The 21,836-nt window shown below is 45.8% G+C and overlaps 1 long non-coding RNA gene across 2 annotated transcripts in view; it reads right to left on the bottom strand.

The window, feature by feature from the left end:
* Nucleotides 1-21,836, bottom strand: part of LOC310677901 — a 92,657-nt gene that overhangs the window by 38,331 nt on the left and 32,490 nt on the right. For both annotated transcript variants that reach the window (XR_014511500.1, XR_014511501.1), the window contains exon 2: nucleotides 11,426-11,534. This is a non-coding gene — a long non-coding RNA (uncharacterized lncRNA). The remainder of the gene's footprint in view (nucleotides 1-11,425; nucleotides 11,535-21,836) is intronic.

The following is a 21,836-nucleotide window of genomic DNA, read 5'->3' as shown; positions in this document are numbered from 1 at the left end:
GAATACACCGATCAACTATAGTCAAACATCTCCTGTGCACTGATGGTGTTATAAGTGAGCTGCATCCATTGGTCTTCAGATGCATTCCTGACACGGCGGTAGCCTTTGTGCTGCAGTTGAAGTGGCCCCATCAACCACTGTGTTAAAGAAAAAAGAAAGAACGGCTGATGGGAGGAGAGAAAGTATAAGCAGTGGAACCTGCTATCGCTTCTAATTTCTGGAAGGGTATTGAAAGGAACAGAGCTCTGGCGCGGGTGCATCACACACCTGAACTTTGCCTCTTTGATCTTTCCTCCGGGGTCCTTTTTGTTTCCCCCAGCCTGCTGCGGTGGAGAGGTAGGCCTCAGAAGCCTTCTGGCATCTAGCCCAGGCTTTGTGGGCCACTGGAGAGATGCATAGCTAGGTGCAGCAGTGCCCTGCGGCAGGTGTTAAAATGTTGTTCCTGGTTCCTTGGTGGTAATCACTGCAAAACAACCCTGTCTGCTCTCGTCGTATCAACAAGCAGCTTTCGCCCGGCTTGTTGCTAAGAGACGGGACGGTTGCTTACAAGTTGTTTGGTGCCTCTGACTTCCATAATTTATAATTTGTTATCTCAGCATCAAAATTGGTGTTCCGTTCCCCTCACCCCCCCACCCCCCTTTGCTTAAATTTTATTTTATTTTGCCACAGACCTGATAATTGTTAAAAGGTTGTGCCTCGGACAGCCTTGCTGTTGCTCTTATTATACGCTTGCTTTTGTAAGGTTCGGAGGGTTGGTGGAGAAGGGACGGCAGGGAGAAGAATAAGAAAATGCTATTATAAACTGCAGATGAATATCATTTTTGCCCATTAACTTTTTGCATTATATGACTGGCTGGGTCAATGGATTCCCTCAAGATTTCCTCCCTATTGAAAAACATGCTTCTGTCCAACCAAGAAGGAAATGAATTGAAATGATTTCAATTTAAACAAGAAACAAGCCGTCTCTCGCAGCTCTACACTTCAGCACCTAATGGCTGAACTCATCAATCCTACTCTTGCGAAGTTCAGCACTATAGGCATTTAACCAGTGCCAAAAATTACCCATGTGCGTTAATCTAGTTCTTGTGACTACACAAAGCTTACCTCGCTAAAGTGTTTTATACTTAACACTAGTTAAATCAGCCCTGCGAGGGGGGCGGCGGGGGTAACGCCGGAGTGGAAATGAGAATAATTTGTAGAGTTGTTAAGTTGCAAAATAATTCTGTCACAGTTCACTGGTTAAAGGGGAGGGGGGTACTGACAAACTTATTACTATGGTCCCTGGTGGAAATTAAGAATACCAACCTGGAGTTAGGATTTAGTTGGCTGCTTAACAACATATTTATACACGAAGCGAGCCGGGCTGCATTGAGGGACATAGATTTGAATATTACAATGTCACCACCAGCGTGGCTTTAGTACTCTGCCACGGATGGAGCAATCCTGTCTGCTGTGCTAGGTTTGGATTTGGGTGTGTGGAGTCCCTGCTGTCTAGCTATGTCTGGCATTGCTAGCCTCTGCCAGTAAGGAAGAGCCAAAAGGGATCTGTGCCCAGCTGTGGCGGAGGCGACTGCCATTGTAAACTTCAGCAACAAGGCATTTCAGGATGGGGGGAGAGGGGAGCTGGGCTGGCAGAGAATCCAGTGCATCCTGGCATAGACCACATTCGGACCGTACATTTTGAGCACTGTGACGCCACTGCAAAGAATCCTGGGAACTGTAGTTTGTTAAGGGTGCTGAGAGTTGTTGGGAGACCCCTGTTCCCCTTAGAGAAATACAATTCCCAGAATGGTTCAACAACCAATCCCTCTTCACAGGGAACTCTGTAAAAAGAACAGGAGCCTCCTAAGATCTCTCAGCTCCTTTAACAAACTACAGCTCCCAGAATTCTTGGGGGGAAACTATGGCCGCTTAAAATGGTATCATAGTGCTTTGAATTTATGGTGTGAATGTGGCCTTAGTCCTCTTGCTGCCACACATTGAAGGAAAGAAAGTCATGTTAACCACAATCTCCACATCTATTGTATGTATGTATGTATGTATGTATGTATAAATAAATAAATCTCTAGCTTTGAAAATGTCCTCTATGGACAGCTGTTGGATTCCTAAAAACTACTTTGATTTCACCCAAACACAATTTTTTGATTAAAGCAGCCTCACTGGTTCCCTATTTGAGTGCTGTGTTATTTGGTGCTACAGAGTGCAGATTAACCATTCCCAGCATGAAGCAGCGGAAGGGAGAAACTGGTCCAATTGGGGAGCAATTTCATCTGTATGTGCAAACAAAACAAAGCAAAGTAATTACTCCAGAAATTGCCACAGGAATAGAATCAGATGCGTTTGCTTTGGGATGAAGAGAAATTAAATATGCAATGGGGCATTGCGCCTCTTCCCCACTTTGGCGGTGTAGGGAAGGGAGGCAAGGGAAGGGAGAGAGAGAGAGAGAGAGAGAGAGAGAGAGAGAGAGAGAGAGAGAGGATCAGATCAGTTTGGGAATGGCTAGGAAAAACCAGGAAAAGCTGGCTTATGCACTAGTAGTGAGTCCATTCTTTGAATATGATGCTGTCCTCACACAAGACGGAGGTATCAGCAGACTCAGGGGAACCTTAATGCTTGCATACATGATAAGTAAAAGGTAAAGGTAAAGGACCCCTGGATGGCTATGTCCAGTCAAAGGCAACTATGGGGTTGCGGTGCTCATCTCACTTTCAGGACAAGGGAGCTGGCGTTTGTCCACAGACAGCTTTCTGGGACATGTGGTCAGGATGACTAAACCACTTCTGGTGTAACAGAACACCGTGACGGAAACCAGAGCACATGGAAACGGTGTTTACCTTCCTGCTGCAGCAGGACCTATTTATCTACTTGCACTGGTGTACTTTCGAATGGCTAGGGTGGCAGGAGCTGGGACAGAGCAATGGGAGCTCACTCCGTCATGGGGATTCGAACCACCGACCTTCTGATTGGCAAGCCCAAGAGGCTGAGTGGTTTAGATCACAGCGCCACCCACATCCCACATGATAGGAGAAAACCCTAAGGGGAAAACATCTACCAATCAGTGGGAACCGAGCATGCCAAGTAGGCACAGAATGCTGGCTTCCTATTGGTCTGGAACACAACAATGAGGGGAAAGGGGGTGGAATGGTGTATCCAGGAAAAGGGCATGGAATAAGAACACTGCCTACTGCAACATTATGTCACTGGCCCCACTTGTGCAAATGTACTAGTAAGGACCCAGCGGGATCCATGTGAAAGTGATTACAGCAGGGAAGAGGAGTGAAATAATTTGCAGGGATGGAATTTCACTGTCAACTTGCACTGTGGACTATATATCAGCATGTGTCCATAAACTTTACTGTATTATTTAGCACTAAAGGGAGCTACTGGGTGACAGTGATGTTTCATAGAATCATAGAATCATAGAGTTGGAAGAGACCACAAGGGCCATCGAGTCCAACCCCCTGCCAAGCAGGAAACACCATCAGAGCACTCCTGACATATGGTTGTCAAGCCTCTGCTTAAAGACCTCCAAAGAAGGAGACTCCACCACACTCCTTGGCAGCAAATTCCACTGTCGAACAGTTCTTACTGTCAGGAAGTTCTTCCTAATGTTTAGGTGGAATCTTCTTTCAGTGGTTTGAAACTGCCTTATCAGCCCAGCTAGTGAGATATTCTCTACTCATTGCACTGGGCTTGAGATTCTCTAGTCAGCAGCTCTGCAGGCATTGTTAGTCAACCATATGCCTCCACCACCACTGCTTAATCACACATGTGTTGGTGGTGAATTAAAAATGAATTTAAACCATAAAATCAGAGTCAATTTAAAAACCTGCTTCCATTAAGAAAAAAATAGTATTCATGAAGCACTGGAAGGTCAACAGGGAGCGGGGCCCCATCTGACCTCAGCCAGAAGGGAGTTTCACAAAATTGGTGCACAATACTGAATGCGCTGAATATTGAATCAAGATTTACTGGCAGATTACCTGGGTGAGCTCCAGTAGATCTGTAAGGGTTTATGATTCCCAGGTGTCTAAGAAAGTCAATCTCATCCTCCCAAATTACGTTGCTGAGATGAAGACATCAATACCAGGGAAGATTCTGGAGCAGATCATTAAGCAATAGTCTGTGAGCACCTAGAAAGGAATGCTGTGATCACCAATAGTCAGCATGGATTTTTGAAAAATAAGTCATGTCAGACTAACCTGATCTGGTTTTTTTACAGAATTACAAGCCTGGTAGATGAAGGGAACGCAGTGGATGTAGCCTACCTTGATTTCAGCAAGGCATTTGACAAGGTGCCCCATGATATTCTTGTAAAGAAGCTGGTAAAATGCGGTCTTGACTATGCTACCACTCAGTGGATTTGTGACAGTAACTGGCTGACTGACCGAACCCAAAGGGTGCTCATCAATGGTTCCTCTTCATCCTGGAGAAGAGTGACTAGTGGGGTGCCACAGGGTTCTGTCTTGGGCCCGGTCTTATTCAACATCTTTATCAACGACTTGGATGATGGACTCAAGGGCATCCTGATCAAATTTGCAGATGACACCAAACTGGGAGGGGTGGCTAACACCCCAGAGGACAGGATCACACTTCAAAACAACCTTGACAGATTAGAGAACTCCAGCCTTTCTCAGCCTCATGCCCACCAGACATTTTGGCCAATGGTCAAGGACCGTAGGGCTTGTATTCCAGCAACATATTGTGAGCACCACTTATAGCCCTTAACTTTCCCATCCTACCACCCCCTCAAAAAAAACCACCAAAAATTAAGAACCAGTCCTTGCTTCAAATAGGTTACCTTGTGTATTTTATCTACTGATTTTATTGTGCACCAATAAGGTTGGAGGCAGTATGCTTCTGAATACCAGTTGCTAGAATGCACAGGAAAGGATAGTGTTGTTGCCCTCAGGTCCTGTTTGCAGGCTTCCTTTAGGGTTCTGGAGGGTCACTGTTAGAACAGGATGCTGGACTAGATGGGACACTGACCTGATCCATCAAGTTGTGTGTCCATAGTGTGGGCAGACAAGAGGAGGGAGAAGAAGGAAGGGTAAAAAGAAAGAAAGAAGGGAGGTGTGTGTGTTTTTTAACAGAAGTCGACCACCTCTAACACTCCAGATGTTGATGAACATTGATTTTCATCAGCCCCAACCAGGGATGATGAGAGTGATAGTTCCACAGCTTCTGGATGACTCTAGGTTTATCACTCAGGTGCAGAAAAACAACAACAAAAGTAAATTTGAGGAGCTGAGCCTTCTGTTTTAATTGGGACTGAGAACTGAGGGGTTAAGCCAAAATCTGCATGGAATTCAATACATTCTCACTGGACACATTTCACTTAAAAAAATTAAAATAAACCACCTTGTTGTTAGTTTTAAGTAATTGTGCCCAATTATTTCCACATCTCTTTGCTGGCCTTCTAGAATTCCAGACCCTTCGGAATCTATACTCTCTCATTCTCCTGTGTGTGTGTGTGTGCGCGCGCGCGGGCACACACACACTTTGGTTGAGCCAGAAGGGGAAAAGGAATCAGAGGTGAGTTCCCATTACTAATTTAGCTGAAGCCCACCTGTGAAAACATGAGAAAGGTATCCAGGGGGCTGTCTTCGGTTGTGCACTCAGGTGCGTCCACAGTCTAATCAGCCGCTTCGTCTCTGGGCCTCTGCCAAAAAACTGATGAGTTATTCTACCATGCAAAATCAATGTCTGCTCAGCAGGCCAAATCCTAGGCTGGCGGGGGTTGGGGGGGTGGGAGGAAGACGGTAGCGAAAGCTGGTGGGCCATTACCCGTATATATCGTTCCAGAATTCAAATTTGATTGTTGTTGTTTTTAACTTCTTTTTCTTTTACAGGTACGCCCTCTTCTCTGAACTGCGGTCGCATTCGGTGTGTTCCGAAGGAGAGAAAACACTTAGCGTTCACGAAGGGCCAGGCAAGTTTTGAGAAAGGTTTGGAAGGCTTCTCTTTCATGACTGATTTAAACCTCAGCACAGACAAGGGAGGAATGTGGCACGGAGGGGAAAAAACATCCCCTGCAACTTGTAAATATAGGACAAACAATTGTTTCATTCTCTCCTTTCTTTGGCTGCAAACATTGTTTCCCAGACTATAATTATAATCAATCTTTCTCCTTCTCTTTTCCTACTAGTTAACTGGGATTAAGATGCCAGATCAAACTGCTGTGTATTAGCAATGTGCAGAGACAACAAGATTTCCGTATCTGTAGCATCTGGAAGCAACCTGATCTGTTTTGAACACACTTGGGCCACATCTTCACTATACAGTCGTTCCTCGGAAGTCGAACACCTTGCGAGTCGAACGTTTTGGCTTACGCGGCTTCCGATTGGCTGCAGGAGCTTCCTGCAGCCAATCGGAAGCCATGCCTTGGTTTCTGAACGTTTTGGAAGTTGAACGGACTTCTGGAATAGATTCCGTTCAACTTCTGAGGTACGACTGTACCTTTAAAGCAGTGTATTACCACTTTAAACAGTCATGGCTTCCGCAAAGAGTCCTGGGGACTGTATTTTCTTAAAGGGCTTAAAGAGTTGTTAGGAGACCCCTGTTCAGAGCTGCAAATTCCCACAGTTCCCTGGGAAGAGGGATTGATGGTTAAACCACTCTTGATGGTTAAACCAAGGCAAACAAGGCAGACACAGCTCCTTCCAATGTCCAGGAGAGAGCAGTGGGGTCAAGGACAATGTCACAACTCCAGCCATGGAAGGAGCAATGGGTTTGGTGCCAACAATCTGCCCTGCATCAACAGCATTGGTGCTCTCTATCCTTCACCCCACCTTTTTTCACAGAAAATTTTCAGAGCCTAAGACATGGTCATGGCACTAAATCAAAGGTGCTCATGGCAATGATGGTGCAAATCCCTTTCTGTTTTGCACCAGTATGATAGGGAAGCCATTGGGTTTTTTGTGCGTTTTCTTGGGTTCGGTGCTCTCCAATGCCCATCTCAAATCCTATCTGCTTACCAAGGTGCAAGGCAACACTATCAAGGCATTGACCAAAATCAAGACTCTATTATACCAACCACTCAATATTCTCAATGGAGAGGGTACGTTAAGTAATATGTTTGAATGTTGAATGTGAAAATTTATGTCTCGAGTCAATGGATAAAACAATTGCTATTAGATGTGCTGCTGTATAAGTGTTTAATGGTTTGTGTATTTGGAAGAGGAAGAGGAAGAGGAGGAGGAGAAGGAGGAAGAAGAAGAGGAGGAAGAGGAAGAAGAAGAAGAAGAAGAAGTTCTCTGTGTCTAAGTCTGCATTCACATGGCTAATGAACCCATTCCCCCAACGTTTCCCTGTTAATTTCACTTTATATTTGAGTTTTGCACAATTTGAAAGCCATTTATTGAAAACTAACAGAATATAGCACGTGTTTAGTGCTTATTCCCATGTTACGTGATTCCAGAAAATATCTGTTTACAGCCCCAAAAACCTGGAAAAGTGACGGAATTTGGGGTGGTATACTGCTTTCCTACTGTTTTAGTGAGTGAACTGAAGAAGTGATGAGTCCCAACAACGTTCAGCGTTGTGTCATACCACGGCCACTTGTGCGAATGAAATTTAGCGTGCCATGCTGGTATACCCGGGGAAAAAGCCACAACCCCATAATGCAACAGGTGACGCAGTGTGAAAGGAACATTAGGAAATGAGACAGAAGTAGCAGCAGTACAATCTGGAAAACCAACCCAATATTACCCACTTCTGAATGCACCTCGAAAGTGGTATGTGTAATGGTGAATTTGGAGTGTGTAAAACAGGAAAAGAGGAATGGATGCAGAAAAGAACTACATAACCATTAAAGCAACAGCACCACAACCCACATTCACAAATATTTGAGGACTCTTACTTGTTTAATATATTCCTAAAATTTTCTATACGTTCCAAACCACATTATGTTTACAAAGGCAAGCAGGAAGAAAGGAGCGCAATGCATTAAAGCGCGATGGCGAATATGGACTAATAGGATAGCTACAGATACCTCACTATTTCCCCTAATAGTTTCTAAAACTCTTTTGCCACCGGAGCACGGCGTAATTGCTAATCCATATGCATCACTGCTGCGTTTACGTCTAAACAGAAGGTAAAATGCATCTACCTTCCACAGCGTATCCTTTTGAATGTCTTAAGCCTGCAAGAAATGCACATGAATAGTAATGTCTTCCCTCAGGATGGTTTTGAACCGGCACTCTTGAGAGGAAACTTACAGCGGAGGAAGCCTGACGTGCCACCCAAGTCTCTTTTAATTAGCGCACACATGTGTCCCCTCTCCATATCCCCTGTCCCGCTTCAAAGGTATGGTTAAAATGTCTGCCATTTCATTTTAGCATCAGCCCGCGCTCCGTGCTGATGTTCGTCAGGCTAAACTCAAAACACCATTTTCTTTCTCTCTCTCTCCCCCCCCCGCCCCTCCGCTTTTTATGCTGTTCCCACATGCAGAGTGGCGCTTTTTGTTGGCTGCTGAAGAACTAAGTGTTTTTTGGCAGTGTGTTGGTCCTGGACCGAAGCCACGCAAGCAACTCTTCCAGAGTCAGAAAGGCCCAGAGGATTAGAGATCAATGGATTTAGTTATCTGGTGAAGTCCCCCTGCCTCTCTGGTGCCATTAATAGGATTTTGCTATTGTGAAAGGCACCTGAACCTTCCCCCTTTGCATGCTAATCTGAGCAAACTGGGGCTTAATGCTGGATTGCTTATTGTCAGCAAGATTATTATTTATTTTTTTATTCTTACTGTATCTCTGGAAAACTTTATTTTACACAGTAGTCCGAGGGATTGAAAATCTCTTGTGCGGCGGGATGGAGAGGCGAGCTTTGTAAACCCGCAAATTCTTTCCCTCCTTGGATTAACATCTGAGCCAGAGAAGAATTGCTGACACTTAATCCCCAAATGCAGTTAGATCAACATGTTGCTTATATGGCTAAAACTGGGGTGGGGAGATAAAAGCCCACACCTAGTGAAGGGACTGTTGCATTTACTAGTTCCTATATTTTAAATGGAACTAAATTACTTCATTAGGATGCACGGGCATGTGTAGAAAGAAGATGCAAGTGAAAATCTGAGGGTAGGAAGAACCCCCTCCCCCCCGGCAGAGATTCAATAGGATGTGGGTCCTCTCCTTCTAACCTTGGGTATTGCCCTTGAAAACTGAATCAAACCGTCCCCAACTCAATGCAGCAGCATCACCCCAGAGAAAGGAGCTCCAAATTCAGGGTGTGTTCACATTACTGCATAGTGAAGTTGTTGTTTTTCTGGGGTGTTTCACAGCTCTCTTTCTCTCTCTCTTCCCCCCATTCCACCATCTGTTCCCACCAGCTTAGCTTCAATTGATCAGGGAGTGCTGACGGGGAGGGGACATATTTTCTATGGAAAGGTATTCACACCTTGGCTAGAGACAAATTAGGAAGAGTGTAAGGACTCGGATTAAAAACCAGGCACTGGAAATGCAATGAGTGCAAACACAGCCTAAGTGCAGATGGGAAGATGTTTCTGAAACTTTGGATTGGGTCAGAAAAGTTATCCAATTTATGATGATTTCCCCCCCTCCAGATTAACCTGACACAAGCTTTCGAGTGCCTCATCGTATCTGTCCTTTACATATTGTTTTCCCTGGTTTTCCCAGTAGTGATGTATGGAAGTGAGAGATGGACCCTAAAGAAGGCTGATTGCCAAAGAATTGATGCTATTGAATTATGGTGCTGGATGAGGCTCTTGAGAGTCCCACGGACTGCAAGAAGATCAAGCCTATCCATTCTGAAGGAAATCAGCCCTGAGTGCTCACTGGAAGGAAAGATCCTGAAGCCGAGGCTCCAATACTTTGGCCACCTGATGAGAAGAGAAGACTCCCTGGAAAGACCCTGATGTTGGGAAAGATAGAGGGCGCAAGGAGAAGGGGACGACAGAGGACGAGATGGTTGGACAGTGTTCTCGAAGCTACAAACATGAGTTTGACCAAACTGCGGGAGACAGTGGAAGACAGGAGTGCCTGGCGTGCTCTGGTCCACGGAGTCACGAAGAGTCAGACACGACTAACAACAACAAAATTCTTAAACAAAACAGTATTGTGGCCCTTTGTCTTTTGCAAATAAAAAAAGAAAAGAAAAACTGAGCCTCATGTTCGATATACAGTGGTGCCCCGCAAGACGAATGCCTCGCAAGACGGAAAACCCGCTAGACGAAAGGGTTTTCCGTTTTGGAGGTGCTTCGCAGGACGAATTTGCTATGGGCTTTCTTCGCAAGACGAAAATGTCTTGCGATTCCTGGGGGGGGGTTTTTTGCTCCCCACCCCCTTTTTCTAAGGCACTAAGCTGCTAATACCCTTTTAGCAGCTAATCCGCTAATCCCTTAAGCCTTTAATAGCCGCTAATAGCCGCTAAACCGCTAATAGCGCTAATCCGCTAATGGGCTTGCTTCGCAAGACGAAAAAACCGCTAGACGAAGAGACTCACGGAATGGATTCTTTTCGTCTTGCGAGGCACCACTGTATACAGTGCTTTCATGTGTCTCCTTGAAACACTGTGGCAAGGCAGGGCAAGCCAAGATGCCAAGTTCATTCAACTCTATTATTCCCTACTTGCCAGAGGTTCTCAAATCTTTTCTGTCAATGTGAAAGCAGTATCTTCAAAGTCCCATTAATACAGCTCCATCAAACGAATTACCAAAATATCCCTGCAAAGCTGCAGCCACAATCCTATTCAGAAGTGAATTCATTGCATTCAATGGAGCCTGTTCCTAAGTAAGTGTGCTTAAATTTGTGGTCCTTGTAATACAGTCAGACTGGTGGGATGGCAACACTTTTTTTTTTTTTTAGAAATTTCTGTTTTGTGTTGTAGATTGCAGGAAGACAGAACATGTCTCAGGGTCACATTTCAGATTAATGTTCAGTGTGGATGAATTTGCAGCCATACAATGGCAGCACCAGGAAGAAGAACAATTGGTGGAGTACAGAAGGGGCAAATTATGTTTCTAGATGGGCAAGAAAGACGAATAACAGCACGTGTTAATGACAGCAGTTCAGAAACAGGGGGCAAGCTCCTTGTATCGACACTTGCCCTCTTGGATGCCCCCTATGCAGCCATAGCAAAGTTGTCTCTGGGAACGCAAACTAAAAAAGGGCATTTGGGGAAGGCAAGCACACAGAGAGGCAGCTGATGGACCTTCCCTGCTCACTGCTTCTACCCTCTAGATCACATCACTTTTCAGACGTTTGGCAGAAAGCCTTGTTAGTTTGTCCTTAAATGAAACCACAGCATTCTTTTGGGGAAAGCCTTTCTGGTTACGAAACAAGCATCAAAAACAAACAATTGAATAACTTTAGTTTCTGCAGACTTGCAAATTTGGGTTTCCCAAATGCACTTGGTGGAGGGGGGCGGCGGGGGGGGGGGGAATCTATCAGTTGCCGAAGCGAAAGATTACCTAGAATGTTCCTTTTATTGCTGGTTTTCTTCTTCAAGTATGGCAGAGAGGAGATGGTCAACCTTCCGGCTTCCTGTCTTGCTCCTGTTGCGTTTCTCAAGAAGTGAAACTGTGTAGAAAGAAAAAAGAAAAGGAAGGAAGGAAGGAGGGAAGGAGGGAGGGAGGGAGGGAGGGAGGGAGGGAAGAAAGACTCCTGCGCTTGGTCTTATCTATTATGTGTTAATTGAAAACATCTGCAGGTACCCTTTGTTTGTTTTATTCTCAACCTATGTAAGCATAAACCCTCTATTCCATATGGCAAGCATGATTAAATGGTTTAGTTTAGCATTCACTGGCTTCACCCCTCAAAACAGCACTCGTTCTCCATGTCACTGCATACTTAATCCAGCCGCTGCTAAGCAAAGAGATCTAAGCGAAGTGGTTCTAAGGAACAACGCCAAATGGTGAGGCAGAGTAGGGCAGAGCACAGGAATATGCTACTGCTCTAGCAAGGGAGATGGTAAGAAAGGTGTAGCTAGTGCTGAGTCCACGTTCCTGAGACTTTCTCCTTCTCATGACAGCTCTGAGTAGATTGGTGAGGTCATCTTCTTTCCAATTGAAGGGCAACAGGTGAAGGACTCATAGGACATGTTTGTTCTACATTGCCGGCCACTGAAGAAGAATGAGGCTGTGAATAAGGGCTAGATCCACACACTGCATATTTGAGCTTGGATGCACTCATTGAGGCATGTATAAAACCCACAAGGTACATCATTCAGACTATGTTGGTCTCTCGGATGCAAGATCAGGTCTGGTGGGGATGGGTAATCAGACCTGGATGGGTTGGGTAGTCTACATAGCAGACTGCATTATTATTATTATTAGTAGTAGTAGTAGTAGTAGTAGTAGTAGTAGTAGACCACCCAGCTGTCCTGGATGCATCAGGGCCTGAGATCCTATGGGAAACTTCAAATGGTACATGAAGTCCTCTCTGCTTTCCCTACTTGCTTTTGAGAAACAATGTGAGAAGAGATGCCTGAAGGGACTCATTTGCAGCCCAAATTTCCAAATCCATTTCAGACCTTGACTGCACACACACTATACATGTAAAACACATTTCTCCCTCCACCCAAGAAAATCTTGGGAACTATAGGGTGCTGGCAGTAGTAGTAATAGTAATAGTAGTAGTAGTAGTAGTAATTTTTTATTTGTATCCCATCCTCCCCAGTCAAAGCCGGGCTCAGAGCAGCTAACAACAAGTAAAAATAGCACAGTGTACATAAAATCACACAATTAATTAAAATACATTCTAAAATCAATTCAGAATCAAATTAATGGCAACCATTGGGCTAGAGTTCTGTGAGGATTACAGAAGGAGAAAGGGGGTCAGACTGTGCCTTGGCCAAAGGCCTGGCAGAACAGCCCCATCTTGCAGGCCCTGCAGAAAGATATCAAGTTCCGCAGGGCCCTAGTCTCTTGTGACAGAGCGTTCCACCAGATCGGGGCCACGTCCAAAAAAGCCCTGGCTCTGGTTGAGGCCAGCCTAACCTCCCTGTGGCCTGGGATCTCCAAGATGTTTTTATTTGAAGACCATAAGGTCCTCCACGGGACATACCAGGAGAGGCAGTCCTGTAGGTACGAGAGTCCTAGGCCGTATAGGGCTTTAAATGTTAAAACCAGCACCTTAAATCTGATCCTGTACTCCACTGGGAGCCAGTGCAGCTAGTATAGCACTGGGTAAATGTGGTCACACGGCGAGGACCCCATAAGGAGTCTCGCTGCAGCATTCTAGACCCGCTGGAGTTTCTGGGTCAGTCTCAAGAGCAGCCCCACATAGAGTTAGTTACACCTGTAGGTGATCGTCTCGTAGATCACAGTGACTAGGTATGGGCGAGTGAGGTAAGGAGCCAACTGCTTAGCTTGGTGGAGATGAAAAAATGCCGCCTTTGTTATAGCTGCAGTAAACTACAAATCCCATGCTTTTCCCCCCGAAGAGGATATGTGCTTCAAATGTATGGTTTGTACACAGCCCTGGACTGTGTTTAGATTAGAGGTGGGCCATCTTTCCTCGAGAGAGGACCACATTTCCTCATGGGAAATGAGGAAATGGAGGTTGTCCACTTGCTAGCAGTGGATAGGGCAAGAGCCGGAAATAGGCAAGGAGCAGAGCCAAGGATGAGTGGTTCTACCCCTTCCCTCTCTCTTTCCACCACTACCCCTTGTCTCTTCCACAACCCCTTTTCTGCCACTTCTCTCCTCCTTGCCATCCCCATGAAACTAGACTCTAGGCGCACAAGTTGCGTCCCCTAACCCTCAGCGGCATGGAGCACGATCCATATGGGCTGTGATCCAAAAGCAATTGCGTGTGGGGTCCAGAAACCCTGTACGCTACTCCCTCATTGCTTAGCCCTGTGTGAAGGAAGGAGGTGCTGGTGGGGGGAATATAATCCCTAATGAGATCCATTTCTAAGAATAGATCAAATGTGACACAGCTGCGACTGATTAAATGTGAAGGGCTTCTTCAATGCGCTAATAAATTACAGCAACTTTCCGGGCATGTTTTTCTTTCTTTTACTCTCTCCCCCGTTCTATCTGCAGCGCTTAATTTGGGATATCTGTCAACAGCTCCCTCACGCCAGGCAGCAAATACGGAAACCTTCTCCCCTGTACCTGCTTCTTCCCATTCTCGGCCTGCCTCGCTGCTAGCATTATCTCCAGGCCTGTGTTTGTTAAGTTAATGCAGTCGTACCTGGGTCCTTCCCCTCATTTCAAAGCATGTCTTCCTTCGCTATTCCTTCTAGTAGCACTCCCCAATGGGTTGCTCGTATCAGTCCACAGTGACTGATTTACACACTATATAGACTCGGGAAGCATAAAGATGCATCATGCATAGCTGTGCCTTGGCAAGGAACAGGGACATGCACAAATTAATTCCCATGATATTTATGAGGGACTTCCACAAGGAGGGACTGATATATATATATATATATATATATATATATCTCCTTAGCAGAGTCAGACTCTATTGGCAGAAAGTACCAGCATAGATGAAAATCTACAAAAGCGTGTGAGGAGTTCGAAAACTCAGGCTGCGGTCCATATGCCAAGTCCTTGATCTGATCCTCTGCTCTGAAGGTGCCAGGCCAATCTGTGGCCATGCGTGACTCAGCCAGACCTCCCACAGCCGAGCCTTTTTTCTCTCTTTCTTTCTGGAAGGTTCTGCCTATGGATTCCTTGGTCTAGCCTTCACTTTCTCCGCCTGGTTCCTATTAACTCTGTGGCTTTTCCGGCTTTCAAGGCAATCCTCTGACTGAAAATTACCGCTGTCCAAGATGGCCTGACTTGCCAGTGGCGCTCGATGGAAACATGAAAAGAAAGGGAAAAGAAAAAGAGATACTTTTCCAAGCCACTTCTTTCTGAGGGCACGAGAGATGGTTTCACTTTGCTTTTTCATAAAACGTACATTTGTGAAGCTGAAACAGTATCCGTATACCCCCTTCGCCAGTCCTCTCTCAGTTAATTGTGAGGGTTTGGAGGGAAAAAGACGAAGGGTTGTATTCAGCACGAGAAGAGCGGCCTTTCACAAGCACACCAGGACTTGGCCTTCCTCTCCTTTTCCCACATGCCTCTAAAATCTGCTAAGATGGACCCTCCAACCCTCAGGAGTAGATTTTGATGCGATGTGAGGGTGGGGGGCTGCAGAGGAGAGCAGGGGTGAGCTCCAGTACACAAGTGGAAGTCTATTGCGCCAATAGAAAGGCAGTGCTGGATACAACGCTAATTTGCCACGTGATGATAGATCGTGCTATTTTTCTATAATAATAATAATAATAATAATAATAATAATAATAATAATAATAATAATAATTTATTATTTGTACCCCGCCCATCTGGCTGGGTTTCCCCAGCCACTCTGGGTGGCTTCCAACAAAGATGAAAAATACATTAAAATGTCACATATTAAAAACTTCCCTGAACAGGGCTGCCTTCAGATGTCTTCTGAATGTCAGGTAGTTGTTTATCGCTTTGACATCTGATGGGAGGGCGTTCCACAGGGCGGGTGCCACTACCGAGAAGGCCCTCTGCCTGGTTCCCTGTAACTTGGCCTCTCGCAGTGAGGGAACCGCCAGAAGGCCCTCAGTGCTGGACCTCAGTGTCCGGGCAGAACAATGGAGGTGGAGACGCTCCTTCAGATATACTGGACCGAGGCCGTTTAGGGCTTTAAAGGTCAGCACCAACACTTTGAATTGTGCTCGGAAACGTACTGGGAGCCAATGTAGGTCTTTCAAGACCGGTGTTATATGGTCTTGGTGGCTGCTCCCAGTCACCAGTCTAGCTGCCGCATTCTGGATTAGTTGTAGTTTCTGGGTCACCTTCAAAGGTAGCCCCACGTAGAGCGCATTGCAGTAGTCTAGAAAAAGAGGTACCAGAACTCACCATGAATGCCTCCCATGTTCTCTTATAATGGAGATGGTATCCACCTGAGAGGTGCCAGAACTCAGTTCTGGTGAGTTCCATCTACCTGTCTTTCACCCTAAGGTCACTGGGTGGGACACAACAATTTCAAATACAATATTCAAAACAGTTTAAAACTTGCACTTAAAAATTGCAATGCCAAAAATAAAGAACCCAAGGAGTTTCAGTAAGGTGTGCGTGCTAATTATTTCGTATTTAAAGACTCTCTCTCTCTCTCTGTCTCTCTCTCTCTCTATCTCTATCTCTCACTATCTGTGCCCCACATTCCCCACGCACCCCACATCCAATCTCTTAGGCCACAGGTTTTCAACCATTTTGAGTCCTCAGCTCCTTTGAGCAACTACATTCTTTCTGCGGCACCCCTGTGGGGCTGAGGAGCCCAGTTACGTCACTCCTTGCCTGAAGAGCTGGCAGCCCCTCATCCCTTTTCAAACACACTATCCCTTGTGAAGTGTTCCTCAGCCTCCTCTCTTCTCCCCTCTCCTTGGGACTTCTCTGGGCAGCCACAAGTGCTGCTCCTGGTCTCTGAGCTGCCCCCTCTGCCCCAAAGAGAAGTGACTTCTCACACTGCCCCACAGGGGCCTAGGAAGCACCCGCTGGCCTGCCCTAGAGGCACCATTGACCTGTGGAGCTTGTAGCCAGGGCTTCAACAAACAGCTGTGCAAGCGTTTGGGATGCTGAAATGTGAGAGGGCATCAGAGGAGGGAGGGAAGGAAAGAGGGGCACAGGCCAGTGTTGCCTGTGGCACCCCTGACCATCATTCAAGGCACCCCAGGGTGCCACAGCACACTGGTTGAAAACCACTGTCTTAGGCTATGTACACAATGAGGGGGAGAAATGCACTTCAAAGGGGCAGTGCGTGTGCAACCACACGTGGCTAATGCCATCTGTACATAGCGCCAAACACCACACAGGAGCCGAAGTAAAGGGTAGTGTGTACACAGCCAAACTCTTTTCCAGGTTGTCTACAACTCTGCATGAAACAGGGAGAGTCAGGGTGGGGAAGGGGAAGAGGGAGACGTGTCTTCTGAATCAGCTCGGAAAAATTCGGACTGTTCTGAACTTGTGTCCACTGCCAGCTTCCCATGTGTGGGAGGCACATTTTAGTACCCGCAGATCGTCATCACCACCAACTTCAATCACGTTGCGTTAGCAAAGTAACCCTGAGGAAGATTACCTCAGAATTAAGATGCCCTCTCCAGCCTCCGAAAGCCACACCCGTCACTCACTCCCTGACTGGTTTCACAACACTTTGGGCAGCCGCTTCAGTGAAAAAAGCAAAACGTATTTATTTTATCTAGGACAAAGCTGCAACTTGCCAGATGCCAACACTCAGCTTATCCTTTGGGAAAGGCAGCCCCTTAAGGAAATACACGAGGCCGCTGTTTTCCTGTCAACAAGCAAGTGATGTACACTCCCTGTTTTGTGATATATTATGTACTCGGTGTATAGAGGCATGAGTCCACTGTCCCCAGAGGTAAACAAATGTCACTCAGGCCACATTTAAAGGACTCTTGTACTGCTTCAGCAATCATGGCTACCCCACCGCACAAAGAATCATGGGAACTGTAGTTTGTTAAGGATGCTGAGAGTTGTTAGGAAACCCCTATTCTCCTCACAGAGCTGATTCCCAGAGTTCCTTGGGAAGGTTGGATTGATTGTTAATATATTCTAGGAATTGGATGGGGGGTATCTAGTCGGGAATGCCATAGCTGAATCCTGCACTACACATCTTACAATGAAGAAAGGTGGGGAATAAATGACATCCAAGTTCCCTTCCATTTCCAGAATTCTCTGATTCTCATGTTTCCTGCCTCTGAACCTGAAGGTTTCACGTAAACACTGGTGAGACTTTGGTAGTCTCATTACTTTGTCAGAAGCTTTTTAAAATGCCTACTTTGATAGTGGCAATAATCCCATGCTGTGAACCAGCAGGGTGTAGTGGTGAGATGTTGGAGTAGGACCTGGGAGACCCGGGTTCAAATCCCTGCTCAGCCATGAAGTTCACTGGGTGACCTTGGGCCAGTCACAGTCTCTCAGCCTAAGGTACCTCACATGGTTGTTGTGTGGAGGAAATGGGGAGGGGGAGAACAATACACCTCTGAACCTGAAATTTCCTTGTAGCCATGATCAATAATAGCTTCCTGATCTGGTAAAGCCCCGTGGAAGGAGTTACCTCAAGATTTCCCTCACAGAGCTATGATTTCCAGAGTTCCCGGGGAACAGGGATTGATAATTGGAGTGAAACAGCACACGGAGGGCCAAAACTTCCTTATGCCTGACTCTAGGGAGAACATCCAGCATGGCAGAAAATTGCAAAGATTCACACTGTTGATGGTTTGCGATCCAGAGAACCCATTTTGCCCTGACATGGTGACATAGCATGTGCACACAGCACCTTCCAACCATCCTCACAAGGGTCTCTCAACCTTTGGGTGTGTTCACTCATTCACCTGAACACTTGAAGGCTCAAAGGGTGGGCAGGCATGCACCCCATCCTGATCTGGTTCCAGAGTGTTTATACAGTGGTACCTTGGTTCTCAAACTCAATCCATTCTGGAAGTCCGTTCGACTTCCAAAACGTTCGAAAACCAAGACGCAGCTTCTGATTGGCTGACCCCAGAAACAATGCCAACAGCCAAAATGGACGTTCAGCTTCCGAAAAATCAGTCACTGTGGACTGATACTTCTGGGTTTGCGGTGTTTGGGAGCCAAGGTACCACTGTACACCTTCATGTTAAATCATTCATTCGTCCCACATTTTACAGTGCATCTTCTCATCTCTATACTAGTTTCTTAATTTCAAAGTGGATTGTTGCAGCCAGTGCTATTTTTCTAGAAAAAGAGGTACTGGATCTTACCACGAATGCCTCCCTTGTTCTATTTTAATGGCAATCATGCCCCCCCCCAAGAGGTGCCGAAACTGAGTTCCAGCAAGTTCCAACTAAAAAACAACAACACCCTGGTTGCAGCAGGGCACCAAAGCACTTTAATCTAACCTAAATTTCTGGCATACACTTGAATCCTTCCTGCATAAGAGCGACACTATGGGAGAACCCATTTTCTTGTTAACATAACATGGGCAGTAGTGTCAAAGAATGGTGACAATTTTGCCAATCCTGTTCTTTAAACATGAACACTCTCTGTGTGTATGCTTAAAAAAAAAAAAAAACAACTTAAAAGAAGATCAGCAAGTGAGGTTTTTATCTCAGTGCCATGTCCGAAGGCCAGCTGAGTGCCATTTATTCATATCATTGTGGGGAGTGATGAACAGTCATGTGACAGAAGATGTAGCAAGAGAAGCCTTTCCTTATGCTAAACACCTCCAGGGGAAAGCCAAATAATTAGGAAATGGTGCCATAGAGACTGGTCTCAGTAATGTAGATGAAGATATCCTAATGAAAAGTCTGAGATGACTAATTCTGAAGTATCAAATGCATTCATGGAAACTCTCTGACTTGCCAGCATTTCGCAAGCGGGGTGGGGGTGGGGTGGAGAAAGAAACACATTTTTTGCTCAGTTTTTATAGGGCAAATTGATAAATGGATACCTTTCTTTCTTGACTAAAGTACAAAGTTTATCACACAAAACAAAGCTTTGAAATTCTAGAATGATGATGGTGATGATAATCAGTGCTTTTTTAAAAAAAGGTGTCAGTACTCACCATGAAGTTGTTATAGTAAGTGGCACACTTTTAACATTTGAAAAAAAGAGGTGCTGGTATTGGGTACCTTTAAGTACCCCCAGAAAAAAGCACTGTGTAGAAGGAGTGGGGAAACAGACGTTGTTGAACTGCAACTCCCAAAATCCTTGGCCATTTGCATGGCATTGGGTCAGGGTCGGTTATCCCATAAAACTTCTGATCTGAAGCCTGATATACCATCCCAGCACACCTATTGGGGAATGTTATGGGAGTTGAGAAGCATATGAGGCCCAACACACCATGCAACTGGAATCCCACCAGTGACTTGAGTTGAGTGGAGCTGGACCCTGACCTGGGCAGGAGCTGTTGCACCTCCTCAAGACCCTTTAAGAGGGTCCCCATTACTCTCAGATCCCACCCAATGTCATTTGCTTCCAAGCGGTGACAAATAGCTCTGTAGGATACCCCTCACAGTCACCAGCTAACTGCTGAGAAAAAGGCAAAAACCTCCCACTCAAAGACCAGGTGTGGTCAAGAGCAAAATTCCTTCCCAGCCCTGTAAACCAGTGGCCACCAGCTCCATCAGTGGAAGACTCTAGAGAGAGGGCTGGGAAATCCAGCCACAAGGCAAGAGAGACCAAGTCTGGGGCTGCCTTCCCACTTCTCCCCAGAAGCTCACTGGGCCATGCAACAGAAGGAAGCCCCACAAGATTCCAGGGAAAATGGATCCCTCCCACGGTCATGGCAGTGACCACCCCGCAAGCTGGCTCCAAATCTGGTCCCCCTCTGGGCCAAAGTTTCTCCTAGAGAATCCGTGTCCATTTTAGAACTGTGGCAAATCAAGATTCTAACATTAATGAGTACTAAATTCTCCCTTAGTAATGTATGGAAGTGAGAGCTGGACCATAAAGAAGGCTGATCACTGAAGAATTGATGCTTTTGTATTATGGTGCTGGAGGAGACTCTTGAGAGTCCCATGGACTGCAAGAAGATCAAACCTATCCATTCTGCAGGAAATCAGCCCTGAGTGCTCACTGGAAGGACAGATTATGAAGCCAAGGCTCCAATACTTTGGCTACCTGATGAGAAGAGAAGACTCTCTGGAAAAGACCCTGATGTTGGGAAAGATGGAGGGCACAAGGAGAAGGGGACGGCAGAGGACGAGATGGTTGGACAGTGCTCTCAAAGCTACCAGCATGAGTTTGACCAAACTGCGGGAGGCAGTGGAAGACAGGAGTGCTCTGGTCCATGGGGTCACAAAGAGTCGGACACAACTAAACGGCTAAACAACAACAACCACCCATGGACAGTGGCAAGAATAGTGATGGGATGTAATTGGCACATTCATCTCTGTGACCCCCCCCCTTCCCTCGTATTTTTCACCTCTCTCTCACTTCCCTGTAAAGTGCTTTGAACATTCAGATGAGCAGCACAAACATTCCCCAAATTTCTGTTAAACTATCATGCAGGTAAGAAACAAAATCTAGCCTAGAGCGTAGCAGACAGAGGCTGGGATGGCTGCCAGGGGCTCCCTCTGGAGGAAAGCGCAAGAACTGCAAATCAAGTGCAAGAAGGGTGTGCCAAGTCTGGAAGAACAAATCTGGCCCTGGCCTTTTCTCTTCATGTGGCGATGGCCTCATTCAGTGATAGATTGGCAGGGAGCAGGGAGAAAGCAAGGCACTAGAGTTGGTGAAAGGACAAGAACTTTCCATCCCTCGGCACCAACCGCCCTCCGTGAAAATGGATAGGCTTTTAGATAATAAGAATAATGACACCGCAAATCTGTTGGGTAAGATTTGGAAAGTGTTTTTTCTTCTTTTTTAAAGAAAGTTCTTTTGAACACATGTAAACGTGATGTGTGTCGGCAACTGTTTAACTCGCCTCTTTATTAACTTCTACAAATTATATTATGAAATCAGACATCTGTGGCTTCTTAAGAACGTCAAATCAATGCATTGCTTCAAAACAGATAATTGCAGGGAACTGCTCTGCTTCTCGGCTTCTATAGTTTTGATTGTTCCATTTTCAGCCTGAAAATGATCAGACGCTTCAGTTGTTTTAGCAGGTCATTTACATAATACAGGTAGTTTAGGAAACATCACCTGCAGCCCCAAATGGAGTGTTAAGATTCCTGCACTCTGTTGAAAAGGGGAGGTGGGGGGGTGGAGAGAGGCAGCAAGTCTGTTGAGTCAATGCAAGAAGAAGAAGAGGACACAGACAAGTGTATTGCTTTCATTCCCTGCCCTTTGATCACAAGGACCTACATTTTAATCCATCCCAGGCAGAATCATGGAAAATGTATTTGATCTGATA

The sequence above is a fragment of the Podarcis tiliguerta genome (assembly GCF_965153285.1).
Source record: "Podarcis tiliguerta genome assembly, chromosome: 1".
Classification (NCBI taxonomy): domain Eukaryota; kingdom Metazoa; phylum Chordata; class Lepidosauria; order Squamata; family Lacertidae; genus Podarcis; species Podarcis tiliguerta.
Note: the sequence above shows the minus strand (reverse complement) of the source record. Positions and strands in the feature narration are given on the sequence as shown.